The sequence below is a fragment of the Sapajus apella genome, unplaced genomic scaffold (assembly GCF_009761245.1).
Source record: "Sapajus apella isolate SASKATOON/1434 unplaced genomic scaffold, GSC_monkey_1.0 scaffold49, whole genome shotgun sequence".
In the NCBI taxonomy this organism is placed as follows: Eukaryota; Metazoa; Chordata; class Mammalia; order Primates; family Cebidae; genus Sapajus; species Sapajus apella.
The window spans coordinates 8,749,899-8,773,005 of NW_022436989.1; the positions used below are offsets into that span (position 1 = coordinate 8,749,899).

The 23,107-nt window shown below is 41.1% G+C and overlaps 1 protein-coding gene across 2 annotated transcripts in view; it reads right to left on the minus strand.

The window, feature by feature from the left end:
• CHRM3 (cholinergic receptor muscarinic 3) overlaps window positions 1–14,700 on the minus strand; it is a 507,932-nt gene extending 493,232 nt beyond the window's left edge. For both annotated transcript variants that reach the window (XM_032242257.1, XM_032242255.1), the window contains exon 1: window positions 14,630–14,700. The gene's annotated coding sequence lies outside the window, so the exon portion shown is untranslated. The remainder of the gene's footprint in view (window positions 1–14,629) is intronic.
• Window positions 14,701–23,107: the final 8,407 nt, after the last annotated feature.

Sequence of the window (23,107 nt, forward strand, 5' to 3'; positions counted from 1 at the left end):
CCAGGCAGTGACTTAGCATGAGTCTATATAGAAACGTAGACAGAGAGTCAAAAGATCCAGGCGTAGAATTCTGCAGCTTTGGGTGTGGCATTCAACCTTTCCAGGTTCCAAGATCCTCAAACATAAAATAAGAGGCCTACGTTAGATAATCTCAGAAACCCCTTCAAAGTCTGCATGCGGTCACATTACGAAGGGTCTATATTGCAGGTAAAGAAGGAAGGACGGACGAAAGTGACTGAAAGCAGTGCTCAGGGGGTCAAGGGGAGCGTGAGAAGTCAGCATCTTGGGTTGCAGAGAACGAAGGATGAATCACGTTCGGGAAATTAATGAAAATGCCGTGGAGACACCGAGCTGGATGGTAACGGAGTGTGGCGTTTTAATGTTTCAATAAGCTTCTTAATGCCATAACTTCAGATAATCAGTTCCAAAGAGTGATAAGGGGACCCTATTTCATGGGACTGAAAAAAGAAAAGGAAGAAAGAGTCAGAGAGAAGAACTTTGTGATCAGGAGAAGACAAAGTACAGAGTGATAACTTGAAAAATTGCAAGGATAAGAAAACGTGTGCTTTAAGAAAAGTCAAGTCAAACGTGCCATAGGTAGAGGAAAACACAGAGCAGGCTCTGGAGAGTGCTGGTGTGGGAGGAAGATCTGAGCGTGCAACAGATAAGTGTTACGGGCACACATTTCTGTTTTTGATGAAGCTGGAGAGTGGCCACAGACTCGCTCACCTGGCACAGCCTTCAGACCCAGGTACCAGTTTCTTTATTCAGCCTGGTTCGATTCTGGACCTGACCCACATTAGTCAGTATTTCATCAGTAGTTTAACATGGGCTAGGCCTGTCTCTAAGACTATGGGAACATTTCAGTCCCTCCCAGAATCAGCTTCCTGATATTCTCTTTAAGCCTAGACCTTTGGGTTCATTTTTGCCTGGTCCCTGCTTCTGATGAGAAAGGTATCCATGCATTCTATATGAAAGGCAACAGGGTGCAGCCTGGATCCACTGAACTTCTCTGACATTATTAGCTGTTTTAGCGGAGGAAGGTCCTCAGTATGTTTCAGTTTCCTTTTATGTATATATAAAAAAGATAATAATTTCTATTTAAAGAGGGCTGTTGACTGCATGTTACTGGCATAAAAACAGACACACAGACCAATGGGATGGAATAAAGAGCCCAAAAATATCTCAACAAAGATGCCAAAAACACATAATGGAGAAAGGATACTCTTCAACAAATGCAGTTGGGAGAACAGGATATCCACAAACAGAAGAATGATATTGGATCTTATCTCACACCAAATACAAAAATCATATCAAATTGGATTAAAGACTTAAATTTAAGACCCAAAACTCTGAAATCACCATTAGGAAACATTGGGAAAATGCTTAGGACATTGGTCTGGGCAAAGACTTTTTGGGTAAGATCTCAAAAGTACAGGCAGCAAAAGCAAAAATAGACAAATGGGATTACAACAAGCGAAAACATTTCTGCATGGCGAAGGAAGCAATAAAAAGTGAAGAGGTGACCTACAATATAGGAGAAAATATTTGCAAACTATCCATTTGACAAGAATGTTAATAACCAGAACATATAAGGGAGTCAAACAACTGAATAGCAAAAAAGAAAATAATCTGATTAAAAAATAGGCAAAAGATATGAATAGACATTTCTCCAAATAAAACATACAAATGGCAAACAGGTATATAAAAATAAAACTACCGGCCGGGCGCGGTGGCTCACGCCTGTAATCCCAGCACTTTGGGAAGCTGAGGCAGGTGGATCATCTGAGGTCAGGAGTTTGAGCCCAAACCGGCCAACATGGTGAAACCCCGTCTCTGCTGAAAATACAAAAACTAGGCGGGTGTGGTGGCAGGCACTTGTAATCCCAGCTATTTGGGAGGCTGATGCAGGAGAATCGCTTGAACCTGGGAGGCGGAGGTTGCAGTGAACCGAGATCGTGCCAGTGCACTCCAGCCTGGGCAACAGCCTCAAAAAAAATTAAATTTAATTAAATTAAAAATAAATTAATAAATAAATCTACCATAGGATCTGGGATCCAGCAATCCCACTACTGGGAATATATCTGAAGGAATTGAAATCAATGTCAAAGAGTCATTGGCCCTCCTGTGTTCAGCACAGCATTATTCATAATAGCCAAAATATGGAATCAAAGTGAGTGGCTATTAGCAAGAAGAATGGAGAAAGACAATGTGGTATACATACACAATAGATAGCATTCACCCTTAAAAAAGAAGAAAATTCTCCATCTGCCACAAAATGGTTGGACTTGGAGGACACTGTGTTAAGTGAAATAAGTCAGGCATGGCTTTCCGCAAATGCTGCATGTTCTCACTTACGTACAGAATCACGAAAGGTAGAACGTATAGATGAAGAGCAGAATGGGGCTTCCCAGAGGGCAGGGAAGGGGTGACGGTTGGGAAGATGTTGGTCAAAGGTAGAAAGTTTCAGTTGGGATGAATAAGTTTGAGAGATCTATTGCACAACACAACGAAAACTATGGTTAATGATAACAAACACTTGATAACTGCTAAGAGAATACATCTTACAATGTTCTCACAGCAAAAAAAAAAAAAAAAATCAGAGGTGATGGATATATTAATTAGCCTGATGTAATCATTTCACAAAGTACAACGATATCAAAGCATCACACTGTACACTATAAATATACACAATATTTCATTGTCAACTATGCATGAAAAAAGAAGGTTGTTGATTCAGTGAGATATTGTCTGAAAATCTGAAGCCTTATAATTCATTATTTATTACAATTCATCATAATTATCAACAGTTATCATTATCAGCACCATCATTACCTGTTCTTTCTTCAGGGTATCTTGCATTGGCTAAAAGTGGCTTTCTTTGCCCATGGTGGTTCCTGGTGTTTTCAGGCCTTCAAAGATACCTTGGTTCCAACATATTACTTTGTCTTTTTAAATCTGCTTTCAAAGTATTCATTTCCTTTCTTTTTATATATGGGAATTTTTTGTGGGTATAATTTTAGACTATATATTTCCAATTTATATCTTGCTTGCTTTCCAAAGAGAATCTGAGAATCCTTATATTATTAAAAAAAAATACTAGAACAAAAGGGAAGTAGTATATAGAAAAACTAAGCAAAACTGGCCACTGTGATTGAATGTTAGTTTTAGGTCTGAGTTTCCCAGCAGCCAATGTAAAAAATGAAATAAAGATAGTTTAATTATATTATCAGATAATTACTCTTATTATTCTAAAGGAGGTTCAATTTTTACTGGTATTAAAGTCTACAAGAAACATATGATACCATACATGAGACATATTAACTACAAAGTGGACAACATTTTCAGGGGTTTCATAGAAGATGCAGAAATATTCTTTATATTGGCCAGGAGTGATGGCTCACACCTGTAATCCCAGCACTCTTTGGGAGGCTGAGGCAGATGGATCACTTGAGGTCAGCAGTTTGAGACCAGCCTGACCAAGACGGTGAAACCCCATTTCTACTAAAAATACAAAAATTAGCCGGGTGCGGTGGCACACCCTTGTAATCCCAGCTACTTGGGAGGCTGAGGAAGGAGAATCACTTGAACCCAGGATGTGGAGGTTGCAGTGGCCAGAGATCGTGCCATTGCACTCCAGCCTGGACAACAAGAGTGAAACCCCATCTCCATAAATGAATAAATAAATAAATTACTCTTCATATAATTTCACTAACCCAGACTGCAAAAGTCTCATATCGATTCAAAGTTGTAGCCTTTTATTGCGTTACATTCTACTTTTAAGTTTCTTCTCCATAAATATAGTCTCCTTTGCTGACATCTCTAGGTCCCTCAAACATACGCCTGTCCTTCCTCTACCCAGGAAAATGACTTTCCCGAGTTCTACTATAGAACTATTTTTTAAATGACAAATATGGCATCAGTAGGAAACATACATCATTATGAAGACTTAGCTCTCAAAATTCCAAAGGGAGTATTGATTTTTACTTCTAAAAGAATTTTCTTTTCAACAAATGCCTTGTTTGTGTGCCCCCAATTACTAGCATTCTAAATCATAGCTTACATGATGTTTTCCTTTTGTTTTTTCCTACAGCTTCTTTCTAAATTGTAGTTTTATTAAATATGTTAAAATTTTTGGTATATCTTTTCCAACATTTTCTATATTTTTATTCCATATTTATATCCATTCATGAAACAAAAAGTAATACCTATACATATGTATTAGATAGATAGATAAATATGCACACATTCAGAATTCACAATGAGTCACCCATTCTTTATGGAGCTAAAGAATTTCAAAACTGGCTGGATGTGGTGGCTCACACCTGTAATCCCAGCACTTTGCGAGGCCCAGGCAGTGGATCACAAGGTCAGGAGTTCAAAGCCAGCCTGGACAAAATGGTAACCTCTGTGTCTACTAAAAAAAAAATTAAAAAATAAATTAGCCAGACATGGTGGCAGGCACCTGTAATCCCAACTACTTGGGAGGCTGAGGCAGGAGAATTGCTTAAACCCAGGAGGTAGAGGTTGCAGTGAGCCGAGATTGCACCACTGTACTCCAGCCTGGGTGACAGAACCAGACTGAGACTCCATCTCAAAAAAAAAAAAAAAAAAGAATTTGAAAACTTGCATTTCAATATAAAATTCAGCAATCTGAGCGTGCATGTCATCAAACATGATAATTTTAATTTGGCATCAAAGATAAATGATTACTACCTCACCAGCAGTTCATCACTCAACATTAGCCTAAAGACCTAAGTATAGCTTGGAACTTCCGGGGTAGTATTTGTGTTTTGTTTTACTGTTACAAATCCAAAGTCTAGCACAATCTGAGGAGCAGAGAGGGAAATCGCTGAATAAAGACATACTTAAGTGATCAGAAATTCAAAGCAAACATATTTCTGCATTGCTGGGCCATTTTAAGCAGATTGATTTTTATGCAGTTAAATCAGTCAATCTTCTGGAATAAGCTGCAGATTTTAAGAAGAGGGAGATAGATTTACATTCAAAGTCAAGTTGCAAAAGTCTATTATTATCCCAGTTTGCTATAGAGTAAACGTTAGAATATGTGTTGAAAAATATCAGAAACAACCCTGTCATGGCTTCAAAATGTGAACGGTAGTTGTCTTTTGGGGCATTGGGTTATGGTGGACTTTTACTTTTGATATATATTTCCATAATGTTTGAATTTTGTATCACATGTATTACTTTCATAAGGAGACAAATAACAAAAACACTGCATTTACTTTTGTCAAGACAGGATCTCGTTCTGTTGCCCCAGCTGGAGTGCAGTTGGCACCATCACAGATCACTGCAGCTTCGAATTTGTGGGCTCAAGGGATCCTCCTTGCCTTGGCCTCCCAAGTAGCTGAGATTACAGGGGCATGCGCCCCCAAACCCAGATAATTTTTAATAATTTTTGTAGAGATGTGTTCTTGCAAAGTCACCTAGGTTTTATATGTGAGTGTACATATTGAGTATTTATGAAGAAATCTCTGCACTAGATACTTGAAGGCAGTCCAAGACCGACAAAACACAGCATCTTTCAAGGAGAACACAGTCTGATATTTGAAACAATTTATGTGCACACACACATAAAACCAAGAGTGAATGTAATCAGTGATAAAAGTGAGATTCTGATAAAGTAACAAAAGATGAATTCATTTCAAGCAGTCCTTGACACATTGCTAAAATTTGGACCCCTGATGATGTGGCAGAAACGGCATCCTAAGCAACAAGAGAACATGGCAGAGGATGAGGACACTTGAAGGTAAAGTGAAGAGTGACCTTGAGACTTGAGACTGAACACAAAATGCGAACCCAAGCCATGAAACAGGGGGAAGCTGATGCGAGACGTTTAGTCTTCATTCAACAGATAGCAGAAGGAGATGTCACAGAAGGTATTTGAGGGTAGGAGAAAGATGATCACATTTGGTTGAATAAGAGTAATCTGTATAAAATGGACCCAAGGGCAAGAGTATGGCCAATGAGATCATCTGGGAAGCTCAGAGACGGAGAAAAGATATAAAGGTAAAACTTAAAGCCTTTCTTCTCAGTGTGGTCCCAGCACAGATAAGCAGCCTCTGCACCACCTAAAGGCTGGTTAGAAATGCAGATTCTCAGGTCCCACCCCAGACCTCTTGGATCAGAGTCTGCATTTTATTAAGATCCCTAAGTGATCTGAATGCACATTAAAGTTGCAGAAATGATGTATTAAGATATTGACAGCAGGAGAGGAAAGTAGCCAAGAAGTTTGAGCTCTTCCTTGGTTGAATCATTAGAATTCAGTACCTGGCTAAATGTGGGAGGTGAGGGAAGAGAATAAATCAAGATTACTTAATTTATTCATATGTTTGAGCAGTAGGATGGTCATGCTATTCATAGAAATAGGAACACCAAGAGGGGAACAGGATGAGGAAGGAGACGAAGGCTGTGCTAGCCAACAAGGACAGGGAAACGCTCCTTTCTGAAGCCAAGTCAGGCTTGGAGATGAGCGAGTGAGTGTGACCCACACATGGAAAGAGTATTTGAAACCGTGGAAACAGAGGCGATGCGGAAGGAGAGGCGGGGGAACGGTATGGGGGAAATGGTTGGAGAGCCCTACACTCAGCAGAAGATGGGGGCGGAGAACAGGAAGGAGAGAAAAGAACCAGAGGAGAGAAGAGAACCAGGGAGGTATAATGCTCTAAAGATTAAGGGAGTTTCAAGGTGTTGCTAAGAGATCAACCAGGGTAATGAGTTCGTGTCCTTTGCAGGGACATGGATGAATCTGGAAACCATCATTCTCAGCAAACTGACGCAAGAACAGAAAACCAAACACCATATGTTCTTGTTCATAGGTGGGTGTTGAACAATGAGAACACATGGACACAGGGAGGGGAACATCACACACAGGGGTCTGTTGGGGGTGGGGGGGTCTAGGGGAGGGATAGCAGGGGCTGGGAAGATTGAGGAGGGATAACATTGGGAGAAATACCTAATATAGGTATTATTAGGTGACGGGAGGATGGAGGCAGCAAACTACCATGGCATGTTTATACCTATGTAACAGTCCTGCACGATCTGCACATGAACCCCAGAACTTAAAGTATAATAAAAAAAAATCCCTCACTTTTCTAATTCCTTTCTTTTATTACCATTCATTCTTCTCTGTACCTTTCCATGTAATGCACTGTAAAGAAATATATAGTAAAGATATAGAAAAAGATAAAAGAGATTAACCAGGGTAGACAAGGAACCTGTTTTGTGACTAAGAGATTACAGGTGACTTTTGGGAAAGTCATTGCTATAAACCTCATAAATGTGGACGAGAGGAGTCAAAAGATTTCAAGTCAGGCTGTAGTGACATCAGGGGAGTGTGATCGCTGATTAGTAAGTGTAAATGAAAAGGTTAAGAAAGAACATGAAATTTAGAAGTGGCACATAGGACCAGGTTGAAATAACGTTAAACTTTTCAACTTTAAAGATTTTCTTATGGAAGAAAGATCAGAAGTGTTCTCATTGTAATTCTCAGAATTATTAAGAAGGCAAACAAGCACAAGGAGAATGAGATTTTTGGCTCAATATAAAGAGGATCTGCATCTCACTGCTCTGTGAATTGGAACTCACCACTGGTGAGTGTTAATTTCTCAAACCATACAGACTGCACAGTGTAACATCAAGAGAGCGGTCCAAAGGCAAAAGTTGTTCATCAGTGACATCTGCAGTGGTCTGAATGGTGGTCCCTCCAAAAGATGTGCCCACCTCCTAATCTCCAGGTTCTGTGATTACCTCATATGACAAAAGATGTGATGAAGTTAAGGCTTTTGAAAGGAGGAGTTTATCCTGGATTTTCTGGGTGGGCCTTCACTGCAATCAGACATATACTTATAAAACAGGTATATACAGGAGGAGATATGAAGAAAGAAGTGGGGAACCAACGTGACCACAGGAACAGAGATTGGAGTGATGTGCTTACAAGTCAAGGAATGCAGATAGCCACCAGGTGCTGGAGGAAGAAAGGTGGGATTCTCCCCTAGGGTCTTCAGAGGGAGTGCAGTCTTGCCAACACATTGATTTCAGACTTTGGCTTCCAGAATTATGAGAAAATAAACTTATGTTGTTTTAAGACCTGAGAAATTCATACAACATCTAACATCCTCTTCCAACCCAGTTTTGTTTAGGTGCTCTCACATTGATCACATATGGTCCTAAAAAGCAGAGCCCTTGACTTACTGTGTATCCAAAACAGAATGTCCATGGTACCTGACACATTAGATGATACTGACCTGAAATATGTGATAACAGATATATACAGAACTCCTGTGTAAATGAACATAGGTCGATTGGATAAAGAGATAGATAATTGATAGGTAGATAGATGAAGTGACTGGGTGATTTACTCATTCTACTCAAACATGTATTTATTATATATTTACTTATATACTCTCATGAAGTTAACTTCTTTGGAGAGAATCAAAATAAATATTACCTGGGTTATCTATCCTTAAGGATCAAACTTTATATTAAGATGGTAAGTGCCACTAGTATTCAGAGTAGAGAGAAGTGACCTTGCAGTTGTTTAGACAGACTGATTTTCAGTTTCTGACATTCAAATGAATCAAAGGATTTAAAATAATAAATCACAGGGAAAACAGAATGCTAGCTGCACTCAAGGAAAGCTGGAAGCGTTTGGCAGGTCCTTGCGTGATGGGAAGGATCTGGGGTGAGGAGAGGAGAAAGGAGGACTCCGTAGAAAGAAATATCATGGCCATTCCAGATTCCCATTCTCTCTCCCTTCACACAATGAGAGAGCACAGGAAAAATGGTGGGAGGTCCATCATATCTATTTCAAGTATGAGAACTTCTTTTCAGTGTAAATGGCTTGAGAGACCTCCTACAACAGCAGTTGTGCTTTTAGACTATTTTGCACTAAGAAAATTGAAGAATCACAAAAAAGACTGTGTTCAACAACCTTTTGAAATGACTATGCATATATATTTAAATATAGTAGCATCAAAAATATTGTCGATTTGAAGCCAAAAACCCAATACTATTGAATATTTATATGGATTATATTAATGTATTTATATATAAGAGACGGGGTCTTGCTGTGTGGTCCAGGCTGGAGTACAGTGGCTATTCACAGGTGTGATCATAGTACATTATAGCCTTGGACTCCTGGCCTTGAGTGGTCCTCCTGCCTCAGCCTCTTGAGTACCTGGGACTACAGGTGCATGCCACCATGCTCAGCCAATATTTATATGGATTCCAAGCCTATAAAATACCACTGCATTAGGATTCATTCAAAGGAAATGAGAGCTAGCTCGATGGAACTTCACGTGCTTGTGGGCAAGAACCGGCTTATATGTATTAAGAGCAGTAACCAGGTTTCTCTCCAGTCTAGATTCCATGGGCAATTCTGGTGGGAGCAAATGTATTCCAAAGTGACAAGTCTTAAAAAACGTAGACAAAGCTATTAGGAGCTCCTTTTTCCTACATCTTAGTGACAGGATATTTTTATATGTATCTATTTCTATGGCTATAGCTACCTGTGATAAATTAGAAGGCTTCAGTAGAATAACACCAAAACACTTTGCAGCCATAAATGTAGGGAAGTACTCATCTGGTAGCTCCCTTCTCTGGGGACTCTCTCCAAAACAGGCTGCAAGTATTTTACCTTGGTTTAAACTCACCTGAATTTTATCTGAATGGCCGTAGTTGGTGGATATTCTGCCTGAACCAGGATGTCTACATTAGCACCACTTCCTGTGCTAGAGGTGACAGAAGGTAGTCTATTTCATAGCTCAGCTGGCATGCCAAATTTCAAGGAAGCAGTGGGGACAGGAAGCAGGCTAGGGCTGGACTAGAACAAATGACCTAATGAAGGATTAATTCTGTAGTGGATAGTCAGCCACTCAAATTACATTGCTTGGGAGAGGTGTGGAGAACTGAGATTTGATCCTACCAACAATGACAGACAAGGAGAATGTATTTGTCAAGTGGAACCGGGCAGTACAAGTCTCAGGCAGAAATGATGCACTGTCGGGGGGGAGCTGTGCCTTAGGTATGAGGGTTTGTCCACACTGAGGTTGAATCAGAGACAGAATAGAAAGAAAGACACCTTGCTTCTGGAGAGAAGTTCTCGGCAAGGGCGAGGCTGACTGCCAAGGTCATAGCTAAAATTTTCCCAGGCCAGACATTAAATCCAGTACTGAAAATGGAAATTGAAAACTCAATCAAAGCCTCATCCTATGAAATGGTAAATATGACAGGAGTTAGAGAAACTGAGGTGAGGGAGGCATGGGATTTGCTAGAGCTCACTGGGGTTGGGACAGACTCCCTTCTTCTGTGGGCTGTGTTTGCAGAGACAGAAGGGTTAGGCTCCTGCGTCCCAGGCAGAGCTGGGCTGGAAAGGCAAGGCCTCCAAGCCCACGATGCGTCTGCCAGCTACTGTTTGTCAAATTGGTTTTTGTTATTTTTGTTTCTAATTTTTGGCCACCATTGTTTTTCTCAAAGTGTTGATATTCCGGTTGGCTTCAGGATGAACTGGCACAATTGGTGAGAAGCTGGCAGGGACTCAGAATATTCCTTCTGTTGACTTCCTGTCATCACTACTGGACCCTGTGCTGTGTCAATGTGGCAAGCTACAGCTGCAGCCCCAGCAGAGGAAGCTAAGAAGGTGCAGTCAGCCAGTGTCCTTGGCCCTCAGGAGGGGATGAGCGGGAAGTTACAGCAGGTGGTAGAAGGTAGATCGCCAGCCTAAGGAAGAGGTCCCGCCAGAGGCTGGGGAATCTGCAAGCTGCCAAAACTTCTGAATAGAAAACAACACCCAGACGCCAAAAACTGAGCCAGAGGGCCACTACGCACTGGCTCTCAGTGCTTCCCATCATGGGGTACTGAGGCGGCTCTGGGTTCCAGTTGACCACTGCATTCATAGTGCCCTAGAGTTTGTTCAAAAAGCACATCCACAGGCATTGGATCCTCAAAACCAACCCATGGTGTGGACAGGGCAACTACTATGGTCTCCGAGTGTACAATGGGGAATGAAATCCTTGAGAAGGTCACATCGTTTTCGCATAAGCCACATTATGGTTTAATATTTTCAATTGCTTCACCAAACCAAAATTACAATGATGATGATGAGGGCAGTGATTTAGAGACAGAGTCTCGGTCTGTCTCACAGGCTGGAGAGCAGAAGCATGATCATAGCTCACTGCAGCCCTGAACTCCTGGGTTCAAGCTATCTTCCCACTGCATCCGGCTTAGTAGCTAGGAGTACAGGTGCATGCCACCATGCCTGGCTAGGTTTTTACATTTTTTGTAGGGATGGGGTCTGGCTATGCTGCCCAGGCTGATCTTAAATTCCTTGCCTTATGTAATCTTCCTGCCTTGGCCTCCCAAAATGCTGCCATTAATGGCATGAGCCACTGTGCTCAGCCCAAGATTATTTTTATTTCTTGTTTTGAAGACAACACTAATGCACATCTATACTGCCCGGGTCATGAAACTGCTAGGGAAGTAGCAGGTGAACAGAGCCCTCCAGGCGCTGGGAACTTTACAGATGAAAAGTCTTATGGAGCCCTTCACTGATAGTGCATCTAGGAAAACACTATATTCGATGATCAAGCATAAAGGCACATTTTATTATGCTGATTAACTTTTAAAAGTAAACATGGTAGAGGGATTTGATTAAAATTTTATTAGGCTCATAGATACCTTTTCAAATATTCTTATGTAAGGAGAATGCATTTTAAATTCACAAACATGTTGTATAAAAGACAACATTTCTAGTTACTGATCCTTCAAAATCACAGGGTGATAATAATGCTATTAGTCATCTTATGCTATAAAATCAGGTTCCATAAGTGAAGGACAGATACGCTTCTCTGCATACTGATCAGAGCCTCCATCTTCATGTGACTCACAGTTCATTCATCTCCTATCTGAAGTGCCACTACACCACAGCTGTTCCCCATGTAAACTTCCCGGCACTGCAAACAAGACCCAATTTCTTAATAGTCACCCTGGAAATGTCCAGGGCATTTAGCAGTAAGCAACTGAGGCTGCCAATGTTAACAAAGTTGTTAGGCAAGAACAATATGTTGGCTGGGAAAATGACAGAGATTTTAGCTAAAAATCTGAAAAAATATCTTACTTTATAATTTACAAATACATAAGGTCATTTCGCTTTTAACCGTATCATTTGACTTTCTGTCTATTCAATTTACAAGTGCAAATCTAAGAAATTCTGTTTCTGCCAACTTCACATTTTTTCCACGCTCACTTTCAACAGGTTGCCTGCAATTGGAGGCTAACACATCATTAAAAGAACTTCACATTTTTCCATACTCTAACTTAAAATACAAATTTTCTTTAAGAAAATAAATCATTTGTCTTTATAAGGAAAAAATGAGAAGGTACACACTAAAGAACTTTTACACATGCTTAAATAATCTTCCGAAGTAAATAATACTTTCGAAGTGACATTTTACTTCCCCCTACCCCAGAATAAAAATAGGGTAATGAATATGCATCGTAGATTTCTCTATATTTTAAAGGAAAGTTTCCTAAATAAGCCTAAATGTAGGTTTAATACAGAACTATTCATTATAACACTTGTTCTTTCTTTAAAACTTGACCAATTCCACACTTGCTCCTTTTCCCAAAATACACTTTTCCCTCACAATAATTTTCCACGCAGAAAACTTACAAAGATTTTTCCAAGTCTACTTTTTATCTCAGTTTCTTTTTCAGCTCTCGAGTTCATTTGAATAATGACCCAACGTTATTTAAAACACAATATTTCAACACTGCTATTTTCATGCTACGTTCAATCTTCGTAATACTCCCCAACCTAGAGAAACATTCTAAATCAGACCGGCAATGTAATTGTTTGAAAATTAGTAATTAAAGTGAACGTTATATTTCCATATGGAAACCACTACAAAAATAACGTGCGTTCTAGCCCAACAATAGCTAATTATGTGTTAAGCTAATGAGACAAACTAAGTAAACAAAATCTAAAGATAGACTATTCAGCAATAGAAGCTATGATGTAAACTACATTTCCGTGGCATGTTGGAATGCACACTGAAGCAGGCATGTTCCTTTCACATGTATACTTTGAAATATCAGCTCTTATAACAAGAGGGTGCACCCAGCACCTCATCTGTCCCACGACATTTGGAACAAAAATACCTTAGTTTTTTATTATCGTGCTACCACTACAATCCTGCCTACATGCAGGTATCTGCTCTAGGTTTAGCTTTCTCCTTCCTGAACTATATGTTCTTATGTGTAGTCTCTCTTAAGTAAATACTTGGGCATTGTTTTAAGCACAGGAAATAGTGATGAACCGTTCATGCAATATAATGATCTCACAATATGGAATTATTTGGACTACATAATCACTGCACCCACTTAAAAAATATGTTTCAAATAGTAACCTGCAAGGCCAAAATGGGGGGAGGGGACAGGTTTTCTGTCTTGGAACTCAGAGGGCTGGCGAGAAAGGAAAAGTCTGTGCCAAGCATATTGTGAAATAACGACTGTCCTTAACACCTCGCTTTGATAAATACATTTCTGTCCTAAAGAGGGCCGTCCTTTCACATAGCAAACATGAACACGGGCGGGCATTGAGGGGACATATCCTTGCAGCCTGTGGACAGGTTCAAATAATACTTGCAGACAAATGAAGGTTTGTGCATTCTTGAAATCTGTCCATATGGATGCCGTTCCCAACCCCCTGCTGCCTCTGCCACTTCCAAATGCGTGCAAGGAGAGTCGCACACACGCACCAGCATGCACAACAGGATCGCAATTCCAACACGCACACCGCGGAGTAGGCAAGTGAATTCTGCCGCTGGAGTCAACTGTCCGCCCGCCCCCGCCGTTTAAAAAACACGCAGAAATTAATCTCTCTAATAACAGGCTATGCTGGGGAAGTGCTCCAAAGAGGAGACCCCGTGTAGTCCAGGGGCCGCTGCTTTGCGAGTGTAGACTGTCCCCGGGTCAGTAAAAATGCGCGCTAGGCTAGGTACCTTCGCCCAAGTGTTACTAGAAGTGCCACATTTGCCTTTTCGTCCCGTGAAATGCAATCCGAACTTGCGGCCCCGCGGCGAGGTTGGCGGGCGCCTGCTCCAGCCTCCTTAGAACTGACAGGAAAGCAAATGCGGAGACGGGAGACACACGCTCAGCGCACGAGCGCGCTCACAAACACACCCCGAGCCGGGTGGCTCCTCGTGCTCCCGCACTTTGGTGCTTCAGATCCGGCACCGGGGAAGAGAGAATGGAAGCGAGGGAGAGCGGGGTGGGGCGTCCCCGGCTCTCTCCCGGGCGCCGCTCGCACGATTCCCGTCCCTTTCGGGGCACTTGGGTGTCACCGGGCGTTCCCCACCCTCAGTCAGTCCCGAACGCCAACTCCGCCCCAGATCGCGCTGTCGGAATTCAAGTCCCCACCATTCCCAAAATCGACCCACGGCCTCTCCCTTCTTCTCCCCAGTCCCTTTCTTCGAACTCCAAAAACGAGACCTCTCCCACCCACCCCGAAAACTTTTTCCTCCTTTCGCAACCAGATAAGCAGGAAAGCAGGTCGGCCGCTGCCGCCGCCCGCTCTGCCCTGCGCCTGGGTGGCGGACGCCGTCCCTACCTGGCAGCTGCGCTCCAGGTGTCTGTCCCACGCGGGTCTCCGCGCCTGCCCGGTGCGCGGATAGCGCCCGGTCCACCGTCCCTTCGTCTCCTCCCGTTCAGCGTTCAGGGAGCGACTGTCCTTAAGATCGCGCGCCCCTGCCCGGAGCCGCCCTTGGGTTCATCGCCGGTCTTCCCACAAGCGCCGCTGCCGCCCCGCGGACTGACGAGGAGCCTGGGGATCCGCGCTGGCACCGAGGGCCCGGCAGTGTGCGCTCCGCTGTCTGAGAGCGTTCACTCCGCGGGCAGCTGCGGCCGCGCGTCACATGCCGCCTGCGGGCAGCGGCCGCGGCACCTGCCCCAGCGCCAGCGCTCCCGGCTCGGCAGTGCCACCCCCGCGCCCCGGGCTCGCCTGCACGCTCCGGCCCTTTCTGTTCACGCCCTTTTTCCTCTGTCTCCCCCCTCACTTTTTCTCTTCTTCTTTCCGTCTCCTTCTTTATCCTGTATTCCCGTTCTCCAAAAGCAGACGCTTTTGGAGAAGGCGCTCCAAGGAGGAGGAGGGCCTTTTCCTCCCCAGGAACTCTTCCTCTGCCTGGTGGTGGCGGTCGTGGCTACTGCTGGCCGCTCCTCCTCTCCTTCCTCCTCGCGTTCCTCCTCCTCCTTCTCCTCCTCCTCCTCCTCCTCTTCCTCCTCCTCCTCCCGGGGCTGCGAGAGCTGGTGTAATGCTCAGGCTGCCTGCCGGAGACCCAAACCTGCCAGGCTTCTGAGCATGCCCAGTTGCCCTGCTGGCGCCTAGCTCCACTCCCGCGTGCCCTCCGGGCTCCGCGTTCTCCGCCTGGCAGGGGGCGAGGAGATCCCAGGGTGCTCCTGGGGGGGTTGGCTGAAAGCGGAACACGGAGCAGGAGAGAGGGGCCCTCACCAGCCCAGCACGGCCTCACCTGCTCCCAAACTGTGTCCCCCGCGGCGCTTCAAGGGTAGATTTTGCCCGTCGGTTAGTTTTGTTGTGTTCGCTTTTAAATTGGTTTCCCTGGACTGCTTAGAAGGACTGAAAGGAAGTCGATTGCTTGGGCACAACTTATCGATGAATGAACTTCAGTTCAGTTACAATATACGACTTCAGTTCCCTTTCTCTAGGGAACAGGCTGATGCATCCACTTTTTCACTTTTAGTGAGTCTCTGCAGAGCAGTGTAGTAGAGGACGACGTGACTTTTCCTTCCCTGGACATTTACACCTTGGGAGAAAATGAGACAAGCATCCATGAGGAAGACACTGAAGTGCATGCGCACGCGCGCACACACACACACACACGCACACGCACACGCACACACATGCTTAAAATAAGAAAATAAAATTAAAGGTATAATCTTGCTAGCCAAGCTTTTAAAGCTCAAGAGGAATGAAAAATCTAAGAGAGAGCACACACACACACACAGACTTTTTTAAATCAGAAAATAAAATGAAAGGTATAATCTTGCTAGCCAGGCTTTTAAAATTCAGGAGGAATGAAAATCTAAGAAGGAAAGAGAGAGAGAGAGAGAGAGAGAGAATAGGTTATTATGCACCACTGTCACCTAACTAAATAAGGAAAAAGTGGAGAGATACCGAAGTTGCAAAGATAGGGATGAGGCTGTCCCACCGCACTCTAGAGATTTTCTTTAAAAAGCATGTAAGGAAAGATGACAGGGGAATCTCACAAGAAAGGACAAGCAGAACAATGATAACCGGAAAAGAAAAAAAGAAAAGGGAAGGGAGGAGAATGATAAAAAAGAAAATGTTTAACAACATTAAAGATAGCAAATGATTTTAATCCCGTTTGGAACAAGAAGGTAAATAGGAAAAGATAGAGCTCTTTTAAAAATTAAGTAATGTTAAGAGATTAGAGAAACACAAGTACACGAATTCCTTTCTGAATCTGTATTCTCCCCTGGGTAGAACAATCTTTAGGAGAAAAGAGACCAAACATAGCTTAGAAAGCAGTGAGATCATGATGGGAAAATAGCTAGTCTGAAAGCATGTAGCTACTTAAGTTAATTAAACTCTCCGTGTTTAGGTGAATTGCATCCAAGATACTAGAATATTAATAATAATATCAATATTGAAGGCATTTTGTTGGGATACCTATCAGAAGAAAATATAACAGTTGCCTTCAGATATTTACGTACTCTTTAAAACAAACAAACAAACAAGTATTTTATCCCTTTTTACTAAAGGAGAAAGGAGTTTAAAGGAATGATTTAATCATCCATTATATAGCTAGTAAGAGGAACATGAATTCAGATTTAATGTCTTTTCCATTACATAGAATTGTTATTTGCTTGTGGGAACAGGAGTGGCTTTGATAATATTGATCCATAAAGAACAGACAAGGGCCAAAAGAACGAACAAGTAGAGATTACGTAGTTTTAGAAAAACACAAATTTGTTAATTTTTAATAAAAGTATTCTGGTATGTATACAATGGTTAAGTTTGAGACTGGCCTCTGGCAATATTCTGGAGAAGATCCTGAAATAAATTATTTGTGACTAGTCAGAAAAGAAAAGGAAAGAACTACAATTTGGTAAAATAAATCACACCAGATTTCCACCTGTAAATAGTCACTAAACTCATAATACAGTATTTGCTGATGCCAGCCAACCTTCCTGGTATCATTATGGATGAGGTAAATGTAGACTGCATGCTTGCATCGAACAAATTACAAACAGTTTAGAGAGCGTTCTCTCCAGTTTATTGGTCAGTGGGTGGATTCATGCTGGGCTGGAATAAGATATTGGTTCTAACCTTGGTGTCAGATCATTCAGCAGATTTATGAAATGATATTTCAGAGGAAAATATAAAAGGGATACTTATTACACTTGAGACTGAACCAAACTGGAGGCAATGCTTATTTATAAGATGCCAAAAATCAGAAACCAAAGAGTATTTACCTTCAGATATTGATCTAAAACAAAAGAAATCAGCTAGAGCTGGAAAATGCTTAGAAATCCTGCATTTTAGGTTTGTTTAAAAAAATACACAAGACATGGGCCTGTTGGGGGTGGGGAGCCAGGGGAGGCATAGCATTAAGAGAAATATCTAATGTAGATGATGGGTTGATGGGTGCAGCAAACCACCATGGCACGTGTATACCTAGGTAACAAACCTGCATGTTCTGCACGTGTATCCCAGAACTTAAAGTGTAATAAAAATAAATAAATAAATAAATAAAATACAAGATAGGCAAAGGACTTATTCAATTATGAAATGAGACTCTGGTTGTGGACAGTTAGCTAATAGCACTCACTTGCCTTTCTACCATAAAACTTGGAAAAACTTTATAAAACAACATGTTTTACTTCTGAACCACAACCAACAGCGCTGCAATTTGGGGTAATTGGAGGCACGTGGAGTGAGCCCATTCCCATGGATTGTTTTTCCTCAGGGGAATTTTTTTTTAAATAGAAGTTTTGGGAAGTTGAGAATAAACAGAGAGCTACAGTTTCACTGAGCAGAGGACAGTGAAAGAGCTTGGAGCTATATAAAATAACTAAGTTTTCTAGACATTAACAAGGTGACAGAGGGGTGAGTACCGTGAGTCAGCACCAGAAGTCTGTGTGGCAATTCCTACCAGTTCCTTGGCTGACCTGCTAGGCTGAATGTGCCCAGCAGCATGATTCTGGACACCTGACAGATAGAGTGCAGTGGCAGAGAGGTTGAAATTTGAGTGGAGGTTCTAGACACAATTCTATCACACAATTCTGAGGAGACACTGGAGTTTGATTCCAGCCAGAGTGGAAAGACCTCGGTGAACACCTTAGGCATTTGGTTGAAACCCTTGAAGGATACTCCCTAGATAGAAGGATGATACCCTAAGAGAAAGAACAACCTGAAATAGATTTGCCTGAACAAAGCAAAAACCAAGCTTTTGTAGGATTAAGGTGATCTACCAATGATTTAACCACCTGCTAGAACACAACTCAAAGAGTGTAAGAGGAAGAAAATATGCTAGAATTTTTACAAATGCAGCATGCAATCAAAACTTACCAGACATGCAAAAAAGCAGAAAAGAGTACCTGATGGCCAAAAAAAAAAAAAAAAAGAAATGCAAAGAAAATACAGTCAATGGACAGAGCTCCAGAAATGATACAGATTTTGAAATTACCATAGGCAAGGGCTTTTAAATATCCGTGATTAATAAGTCAATGAACTATGCTGGAGTAGGGCAAAGTGGATTAAAAACAAAGCATTTTATCAAAATATTAGGTTTTATAAATATAATAAAATAAGTTTTGTTGAATTGCTAAATCAAGAAGTAATTAGATAGGTTTAAACACCACCTGGATACTCCACAAATAAGACTGATAGTCTCAAATACAAGTCAATAGAAAATATGCAGAAAGAACAGAAATGGGAGAGAGAGAGAGAGAGAGAGAGAGAAGCAAAAGCAACATTTGAAAAAATCATGGCCAGGAATTTGCTATATCTGATGAAAGATATTGACATGGCTTGGCTCTGTGTCCCAATCCAAATCTCATTTTGTAGCTCCCATAATTCCCACGTGTGATGGGAGGGATTGGGTGCGAGATAAGTGAATCATGGGGACAGGTCTTTCCTGTAATTTTCCCATGATTGTGAATAAGTCTCACAAGATCTGATGGCTTAAAAATGGGAGTTTCCCTACACAACCTCTCTTCTCTTGCCTGCTGCCATGTGAGATGTGCCTTTTACTTTCCACCATGATTGTGAGGCCTCCTCAGCCATGTAGAAGTAAGTCCAATAAAACTCTTTATTTTGTAAATTGCCCAGTCTTGAGTATGTCTTATCAGCAGCATGAAAATGAATTAATACAGATATCAACAAAGAAATTCAAAAAGCTCCATGAACCCTAAGCAGAGAAAACTCCAACTAGGTCTATGAGAGTCAAATTGCTGAAAGAGGAGAAAGAGAATTTAAAAACAGCCAGGGGGTTAAAAAAATCACCTTTGGGGAACAATATAAATGAACATTGATTTCAGCAGAAATATCATGGAAGGTAGAAGATGTTAAACATATTTCAGATACAGAAAGAAACAAAAACTATCAAACTGGAATTGTGTCCATTGAAAATAATCTAAAAATGAAGGTACTTATTACATTTTGTTAGTCTGAAGAAGATTCAGACTAACAAAAACTGAGAGACTTCATTGTCAGCTGACTATAAACTACAGAATTTACTGAAAGATATCCTTCAAGCTGAAGGGACATAGTCTCAGATTGAATCACAGAAATGTAAGCAAGAATAAACAGCCCCAGAAAGGGTAAATGAGAATATGCAACATTCTAACTGTCTAACATATGAAGAATAAGAGTATCTTGGGGCTTACACTGTTTATTAAAGTCAAATATATAATAACAAGCTTAAAAGGATAAATATAAGATCCTTACATTTGATGATGATTTAAGGTAACAGAGTTAAAGGTGATTTTTTTAAGTGTAACCAAATTGATATCCAAATATCATTCTTTGGAAACAAAAAAGGGTAATACAGAAAATAAAATTAAATTATAAACCACCCTTGACTGATGTTAGAGAAGGCAGGAAAAGAGGAATTAATGAGCAAAGAACAGGTGGGGCAAAGAGAAAACAGTAATAAGACAGTAAACTTAAAACTCAACTGTGTTATTCATTACATTAAATATAAATGGCTGTTTAAAAGATAGGTATTTTTAGAATGAATAAAAACATGTATTTGCTGTTTAGAAGAAATACTCTTAAAATATAAGGATATAGAAAGTTTGAGAATAGAGGAAAAGTTTTGTCATGCATATACTAAACATTTTTAAGGTACTGATTCTCCTTTAATTGGCCTAAGTTTCAACGCAGTCCCAATCAAAATCCAAGATGTGTGCATATGTATATGTGTGTGTGTGTGTGTGTGTGTGTGTGTGTGTGTGTGTGTGTGTATAAATTGACAGGCTGATTCTGAAATGTTTATGTATCTACAAGAGACCAAGATGAAACAGTATTGAAGAACAAAATTGGGTGTTTAGACTTATTATCAAATTTCCAAACTTATTATAAAGCTATAGAAATCAAGATATTATGGTATTGTCAGAAGGAAAGAACTTAGCAGCCATCAAATCAGTCAATAACAGAAGAAACTAATTTATGGTGGTAGAGAGTTACTTAGAAGAGAGTGAAAAGAGTAATTCACAAGGATGGGGAAATAAAAAATTCGTGGGGTGAGGGTAATGTTCTATCTTGAGCTGAGTGGTAGTTACTAAATTGATACATAAAAATTCATCAAACTGCACAATTAAAATGTGCACACATTACTGTGTGTTTATTATCTCTCAGATTTTCCAAATTATACGTTGAGTATTAGATACAAAGCAGTAGGGCTCAGACAAGATGAAGAACTGAAACTTAAGGAGCATCAAATTCCTGCTCTCAAGAATGGGGGTGTCTGGTTTTCTAAAGTTTATATAACAAAAACTTGGAGTTAATTTTTAGAAAATTTGTACAACTTTCTTCTCATTGAGGAACTAAACAGTAAACAGATTGCATGAAGTAATAATTGCTTAGTACTCTATTTTCATTCTTCTGAGTTAATCTACCAGATTTAGGTATAGAGTGATTGATTGAAAAATACTTATTCTTTCATGAATCTCTCTATTCTCTCACTTTAAACCACTCTCTGGACTTTGCTAAATGCCAGATACTAGGCGGAGCTCTAGGGATACTAAGACATCAATCAAGAGTTACAGGATGTAGCTCTTCTTAGAAGTCTTAGAGGACAAGAATGACTCTCTCAAAGTTTTGAAGAAAGAATAGACAAATGCAGTTCTAGAAGTAATGGGGATAGAAGCTGAAGCTAATGCCGAGGGAAACTTAGCTTAACTTTCATAATGTATCTGTCTGGCCTAAAAAGTGGTGAGCTTTTTATGTCTGGAAACATTCCAATATAGAATGATAATAATAATCACTTCTGATCTCATTTTCTTTTCCTCTCCTTAGAGGGTGCAGCAGAAATCCCACATTTTTGTTAGGGAAGGGGCTACAAACTTTGTTTATATTTTAACAATTACCTTATCAGGAAATTCATATTGTTGCCCTTTTATGGATGGAGATAGTGGACGAGTGACAGAGCAAAATCCAAACACAGCTGGGGGTTTCCCTCTTTTACATTATGGTTTTGAAAGAATGCTGCCAGAGAGATTCTAGCAGTGTTGGAAGACATATATGACCTTTAAGATATTTTCCAGCTCAGAGATGCTGTGAATCTATCCTCCGTGCATGGATGAACCTGTTTTGCAGAATCTGTGGCTTCTACAGTTTGGTGAGTTTTCTTCAGAAGAAATTAACACATTTATAAATATTAAAATAGGTCCAAGACCTTACAAGGGTGTTCATACAAATGAGAGGCTCTGAAGTTTGAGTTTGTTCACTTCCTAGTTAATTATCTCCTGCCTGTTTGTCATAAATGCATTTCATAGGGAGCTGTTAATGACAGGTTTCTCCAACAGAGTGTGGAAAAAGGAGATGACAGCTGGCTTCCCCTCTGGGACAGCCTCAGAGCTAGTGGGAGATGATGTTAGCAGAGTTATGCAGTGACCAAGAAAGTATCACTGGCAGAAAACTGGTCCATGGCCAATTGGTAAGAAAAGGGTTGGTAATCATAGATGCCCTTTCCTGTTTTCTTTTTTATCGGTTTACTTTTGCCTCTCAATTTCTTCTGACAATACAAAATGTTGGTTGGAATGTGGAGCACCTGGAAGTCTGGTTCATTTTCTCTCAGTCTCTTGGTGCCCTCTTCGGTTCACTTCCTGTTGTTCCAAGTTCTGCATTTGAGCAGGTTCCATCAATAGTCAAAGCTTCCACAACTGCAGATCTTATGATGACAAATTCGGCATTACCCAGCAGAACTTACCCTTCCTTCTGTCCTCCGGTTCCTGACCTTTTTATTCTGAGTGGTGTTTTTTGTTTTGTTTTGTTTTTTTGAGACAGAGCCTCACTTTCTCTGAGGATGGAGTGCAGTGGCACGGTCTTGGCTCACTACAACCTCTGCCTCCGGGGTTCAAGCGATTCTCCTGCCTCAACCTCCCGAGTAGCTGGGATTACAGGCATGTGCCACCACACCTGGCTAATTTTTTCTATTCCTAGCAGAGACAGGGTTTCTTCACGTTAGTCAGGCTGGTCTTGAACCCCTGACCTCAGGTGAACTACCCACCTCAGCCAATCCACCCACCTCAGCCTGCCAAAGCCCTGGGATTACAGGTGTGAGCCATCACGCTAGGCTGAGTGTTTTATGTCACTTCGTGAGCCATCCTCTCCTCAGTCATCCGCCTAGCAGTCCTGATTCTTTTCAATCATCTCCCTACACCTCAATAAATCACTTGTTATCATGAATTCTATCCCTAAAATTTTCAAAAACTTGCAAGTAGATTGCGTGTTGAAACTTAAAAAGTTCATGGGAGAAAATAAGTTTGAAAAAAAGTTTAAGTCAAGAAAAATGACCTTCATCTTGAGGTAGAGGCAATGTCA